This window comes from Populus euphratica, unplaced genomic scaffold, assembly GCF_000495115.2.
Source record: "Populus euphratica unplaced genomic scaffold, PopEup_1.0 scaffold597.1, whole genome shotgun sequence".
NCBI classification, from domain to species: Eukaryota; Viridiplantae; Streptophyta; class Magnoliopsida; order Malpighiales; family Salicaceae; genus Populus; species Populus euphratica.
In genome coordinates, this window is record NW_011500481.1 from 124566 (window position 1) to 131671 (window position 7106).

Here is a 7106-nt window from a genome sequence, read left to right on the forward strand (position 1 = left end):
AATTATATTTAGGAAATAAATGCAATGTTAGATTTGGGTCTTATAACAATTAAGCTTTAGTCAAATAAAGTAAAGACTTCCTAATGAAAAGAAAACTAACTTAGACCTTAGAAATATACCAACATATAGAAATATGATCTAGTAAAACAATTAAATAACAATGCAGTCTATCTTAGATAAGGTATATTAGGGGTGATGCATCTTTTGCTTGCGCAACTAATCTCTTACCTAGACTTTTACAGACCATAGAGTTTCCAGTAACTATAATACTAGATGACGACTCCTAAACTTTATAATCATAATTTTATAATTATATATAAACCTCTTTTCAACACATCCTCTTAGGAGGCAGACTCTTTATCAGTTGACGTCGCATGCCCACGCGACATGTGGGATGTGTGCTAGTCTCGTAGTTGATTTATGATTTTTCTTCTATTTTAATTAATATTTCTGTTAATACTTTTCCATCCTTGTATGGTATGTTTTTAACTAGTATAAATAGAGTTATTTAGCTTGTAATTATAATTTTTTACAGATTTTGACTGTGTGCGTAAGCAAAGCTCATACTTTTTAGTTCTTCATTAAACTATTTTGAATTATTAAAGAATAACCATCTTAAATGTGTATTCCTTATACTTTTTCTTTACAATCCTCTATAATTGAGTTTCATTATAATAGTTCTAGTGTTTCAAATTAGGTAACTATTATGTTGAGCTTTTATCAATTAAATTTAATTTTAGGTTTTTAGGGGTTGTTTTTTCTTACAAGTTACTTTTAGAGTTCATAATCATCAGGATCACATCATTCAGCATGATATGTTACCATAATTCATAGGCTATCCCCCTTTCTTTTTTTTCTTTTTTTTTTTTATTTATTGTAATCTATAGAATCAAATATTACAAGGTTAAAAGCTAAAAAAAAAAAAATCAGAATTATTTATATTTGGTAAAACTACTAAACTCCCAATGAAACATTTTAAATAAGCATACGAGGATATTTATTTTTATAAAGAATAAAATATGATAATTACTCCCTATATAAAGCCCTTGATTATATCTGAAATTTATCATATCGCTTTTATGAAATTCTATTTCTCTTATATAATATCTTATAATTATGGAGGTGTTTTTGTTTTCTTGGAATCTATTTCCCTATATAAAGCCCTTGATTATATCTAAAATTTACCATATTGCTTTTATGAAACTCTATTTCACTTATATAATATCTTATAACTATGAAGGTGTTTTTGTTTTCTTGGAATCTATTTCACTTTTAATAATATAATATATCAGAACCTATTTGTTTTTTGTATTTTAAAAGTTTTTTTTGAAAAAAATTAAACAAATTTATTTTTTTATTCAAGTTAATATTTTTTAATATTTTATAACATTTTGATGTATTAATATCAAAAATAATTTTTTTTAAAATAAAAAAATTAATTTAATATATTTTTAAATAAAAACTACTTTAAAAAATAATTATAATTACACTCGCCTATTAGATCTATTTTCCATAATACACCGCAGGTTCAGCTACTGCGACTCCCGCCACATATAAATGGCCATGAATTTTTTCACCCCTACCAATTTTGACAATTCTATGCATCTATTTTAGTGTGTGTATTTGTAGGGAAACCAAGCACAAAACAACATAATGGAAAAGAAAAAACTTGGACGCAAGGCCAACGGAGACAAGTGAACAAAAGAAATCCTGATAGCCTAAAAAATCAATAACCAAATCAAGTCTCCAATAATGGAAGAACATACCTCCATGAATGACTCAACGATCTCCAATCGTGAAAGAGCACTAGTAACACAACAGAAACTGCAATGAATTAAAACCAACACCTACCAAAATAACAAAGAAAAACAAGAAATCGGTCAAAGAGAAATAAAAAGCCGAAATCAATAGTCAGCAAATGGGATAACATTAATCAAAAACCCAGAAATTATGAGAAAGCAAACATAAATAAATGAAATAGAAAACGAGAACTTGCATGCAAGGTATTAATAGAGATTAGAAAAAAGGGGAGCAGTTCCTCTCTCACACACATTACATAAAACTTATATGCAATAATAAAGAGGATAAACGGACAACAGTCATCCAACTCACATAATTAATAACATGGCACTCAAAGAGCAACCAAAATGACAATGGCTGAAGAAAAAAGTCATGATTGCAAAATAAAAGTAAAGAACTTAAAATAGAAACAAAACAATAGTAAAACAGAATGGGATCCTGCAAAAGAAGGGTGGGATAAAAGGATGAGTCCATTGATGTAAAATATCACTAAAAACAGGAAACCAAAAAAAAAAAAAAAAGGGGAAAAAACCCGGAGGCCAAAACAGAATGGGATCCTGCAAAAGAAGGGTGGGATAAAAGGATGAGTCCATTGATGTAAAATATCACTAAAAACAGGAAACCAAAAAAAAAAAAAGGGAGAAAAAACCCGAAGGCAAACCAAATTTCTCAAGCAAGCACAAGAAACAAATAATTTTCAAAGAAAGGTAGCTAAAACAAAGTACATCAACCTGAAATCAAATTGAAAACTTAAAAAATTCATCTGCAGCTACATAATAATTGCCAAGCGAAACAAGAACAAACTAAACAAAAGAGAAACAACATCAGCTCACCTATCTTATTGGGAGCCAACATAAGCTGCTATTGAAGTGAAAAACACAAACACCAAAACAATTTTAAGACGAGCTCACCCTGCAAGAAAACGGATGCAAGAGGCAACGATGAGCAGGGCTAATCCCTTACCTGGAGTCAAAATACGTTGCGATCTAGCCTCTCTCGGCGCACGTACCTAATAGATAGAGATAAAGCTAAGTAGTTAACTGACGTGCTTACAATCCAACAAGTCTCCTATTTCCGAGTGAATTAGCATCAACACGACCTGCGGCCTGTTATTTAACGACATAAGACTTTTGTCGCCTAATCTTCCTTTCACCTCTAACTATGAGCTCCCGTAGCGGTCATTCCAGCAACAGCACGTCACAGAAGTGAGAGATGAAATAAAAAGGTCGGAGCTCAATCCTAAGGGTTGGTCGGCTGGCTTCTCATCCCGTGAATCGGGCTAGACGAGTGGATCTAGCCATAACTTTTATTGCTTGCGTATCGTGCCCGATTACTCCTTCGATCATCTCTTTTCCATAAAGACAGCCGCTTGAAAGAGTAGAAGTCAGCCAGTACGTAGTCATAGGGCAGCTAAACTTTCAGGCTAGAGAGGTATGGAATGAGATAGAGAAAGTCTTTCCAGTCCTACAGCTTGAGCAGTAAGTAGTATTCACTGATTTATACACGCCAGCGATCAAAAGTCAACATGGTTGGGCAAACATGAGGAGATCCAGTTTAGTCTGAATAATACTATTATCACGAGTCAAGTAGTAGCAGACGGGACATGAATATTGAGTGGATGAGATAAAGATGTTTATTGAGGAGTAAGCTTAACCCTACGGAGGAGAAAGACCAGTGAGGAGCAGTTTTAGAACCGTTATATACGTATGGCGAGTCCTAGGAAAATGAGGTGATGTAAACGAAAGCTAAAAATAATTAAAAAAGAAATACATGCATTATAGTGAGTAAAAAAAACTACAGATATAAGTTTTTTTTAATAATAATTTGTCAGGAGTTTTATAAAATCTTAAAATAGATCAAAAACCCTATCTTAACTATAAAACAAAATAAAATCTAAAATTATAAAGAAAAGAAACATGAAATTTAAAAATATTAAGAAAAACCATAAAATTATCAAAATTAGGGCTAGAGCAAAATTTTAAAAATATAAAAATCTGATAATCAAAGTAAAGATTTCATACTAGTTTAAGAAAAATAATTTTTGAAAATTTGTATTAAAATTTAAATGTAATTCAACAATCAAATTAAAAATTATAATTTTTTTGAGTTATTATTGTAGTTCAACGCAATTAAATCTCTTCTTGAACGTAAACTTATCCAACTAGTTTATAAATTTATTTATTAAATTATTTATATAATTTATCTAGAATAAATTTTCATATAATTATAATAAATATATATAATTAACTGATCACAATCACTTATCATTACAAATCTAACTGCAATATCATTCTGGAATGGGACAGGCGAAGTGATCAGCTGGTTAGTGAGTCTGTACATTTCATGGAGTAAGGAAAGTCAGTTGATTCAATTCCTGAATTCTTTCTTCGCAAGAGTGAATGCTAGTAATGCAAGATTGGATTAAATACCTGAATGCCAGGCAAGCTCGTCAATCCCGATCTATTGAAGCGTCACTTCAACTAGTCCATTCTTGAGGCAAACTGGTAAGCCACATGAGATGGCGGCACTTCCATTCTCGGAGGGAGGCCTCGTATGAGTAGAGGCGCGCAGGCCAACGAATAGAAAAGTAGTCTTTATCCATGATAAGCATATAAAGTATCGAGCAGCCCCCGTAGAGTAGGCTTCCCGATGCAGAACTCTATTCCTTTTTCACTTGAAGTAGAGAATTGATTATGCCGAGAGAAAATAGAATTTGAGGAGATTACTTACTATTTATGTCATTCCCTCATCCTTCTATTATGCCTATTCAAATCTTTTATTTCCTCCCTTGGTTGATTCAATCCCGGGACTAACAAATCGAGTCACTTCATTTACCCTAATTGCTATTGACTTGCCAATTTTGCTTACTCTTTTTCGACCCGTTGTGATCGAGAAGCTTCACTTCCCTTTTTACTATTTAGATCCTGTAAGTATGGCTCGAACCGTAATATTTCAAAGCTGGATAGCTTGAACTATACCGAAGGAACCCTTTATTCCAATTCCTCTCTGCCTCTTCCATCCATTGCTGGCTAACCAGCTTACTCCATTCTTTCCCTTGAGGGTAATCCCTTCACTCGGACCAAAGGAAGCCGTTCTATATATTTATCAACTTGCTAGATTATCAGAGCTCATAAGGCTCAGAAGCAGCTATCTGGCCCCAGTGGGTGGAATACTAGTGAATGAGAGCTTAAAAGCATATATTTATCCTATGACTATCTTGTTACTACATTAAAGGAGAGCGAGGGGTCGAGTAAATAGATCTTCGATGTACCAAGTTTTCATTGCATACCCAGAGATATTATTACAAACTTTCCTATTTCTTTTGTATCTGTTGTTGGTTAATATAATAATTTGAGCAAATTTTTTGTTTCTACAATCTCAAACAAAAGTACTAAACGAAACGACTTTCACTTTCCATAACCAAAATGAAAGAAAGTCAATCAATTCGTGTTATGATTCTCTATTTTCTACTCTTTGAAGCTGAGAAATGAGAAAAACAGCTAAAGCCATTAATTAGAGAAGCAAACTTATTGAGCTGTCTTATTTACTATTTGCTTTACGCATTCAAGCCTCATTTATAATCTATAGAGGGTGAAAACTCCAAAACTAGGGTCTTCGAGACTCTAAGCCAGCTAATTCCTAACAAGACACGAGGGAAGCAGTTTTTCGGTAAACTCTTCTTGCAATTGAACCAAGACAGGAATGAGCTTCTTTCTTCACTAAAAAAGGTGACTACGACGTGTGGTCTATTCCAATAGCGGGTAATATGCCTCTTTAAATCTTTTGATTGTGATAGGACTCCATTTCCTCTTATTAAAGTAAAGTTCTTCTACCTGAGCCCCAAATAATAACAAATTTGCTTTTGAGGGAATGCCCAAAAAAACTTTCTTGAGGCTTTGGTAGGCTTATGCTCGCTCGAGTTACCTTTGGTACCCTCATATCAACACCCTTAATCCGCAATAGACCTTTAACTGTGATTCCACTTCCTGAAAGAAAAGACAGAACTCCCCTTAATATACATCATTCTCAATGGCACCTCCGCTTGAAGTCGAAAATATTTACTTGAATCTATCAACAGTGGATGATTTTTTCTAGAGTAGCTACTTCCATAACATAAGAGAAGGCAAAATAGCCAGTCAGGGCAGAGAAATCCATTTTTATTAGATATGCGTCAAAGGACTACAGGAAGATGTTCGCAAGCACAGAGGCTTTGGAATTTACTAGGGCCTTTCGGATCTTTGACTATTTCCCGAGGCGAAGCTCCCTAATAAAATTCATGTCCTAGAATTTTGCATGAAGGGACCACAGATCCTCGGTTGGTGGAGGCAAAAGGCTTTTATTTAATATAGAAGAGCAGTCATTGGGCCTTCTTTCTTTGATTTGAGGATAGATGCAATGTTGCTCTTTCGCCTCATCCGTTAACTTATATTAAGTGATTTCACTGTCAATGCTCACGCAGCAGATGGATGGAGAGATCAAACTGTTAGTTATGCCATTAATTAGAAGCCTTTCCCACTCGAGGAGAAGAGTCAGTCAGAAGAAAAGGGTAGACTTGACGCCAAGTATCTATTTTGATTGAATCCGTGATAACTGCTGTCATCAATATGAAAAACCTCCACTTCACTGTCAAAGCTCCTTGTATATAAGTTGTTCTCTATCGCTATCATTTGAGAGACTCCCTGTTAAAGATGTATTAATTATTTTGAAAAACTAGTCATTAAAAGGTTATATTAAACTATTAATGATTTAAAAAAAATGAGGAAGAAAAGAAAAATTTATCCTAGTCTCTTTTATCTTCATTTTTCCTTATGGGTTAGTGGTAAAGTGGTTAAGTTTGTGAATTTCATGCACGCTTAATGACATATTGATGAATTGTTTTGCATGGAAAAATGTTATGTAGAATTGTGTAGGAGAATAAATTCCTGTATTGATGTTTAGATGATAGGATAGTGTTGATTTGCATGAGAGATTATTTGGGTAATGAGTGACTTAGAGAAATTGTTATAAGAATATGTTGATCCTTGATTAGAAATAGTTAAATAGGATTGAGATGTTTATTTGATTATGATATGAATAATTATGAAGATAAACATGTTGATTAGAATAGGAATTAGTGAACTTGAGACGTAAGTAAAACAGAATTATTCAAATTATTAAGAGGATTGTGAAGAATGAGGTTATCCATTAAGAATTTGATCTCTCTAAATATTAGTATTTGATAAAAATTTAGGAATGCTGGACTTGAAAGTATCCATGAGAGAATACTGGTATTTTTATGGTGGTCGGTAAGAATACCTTATTGATTT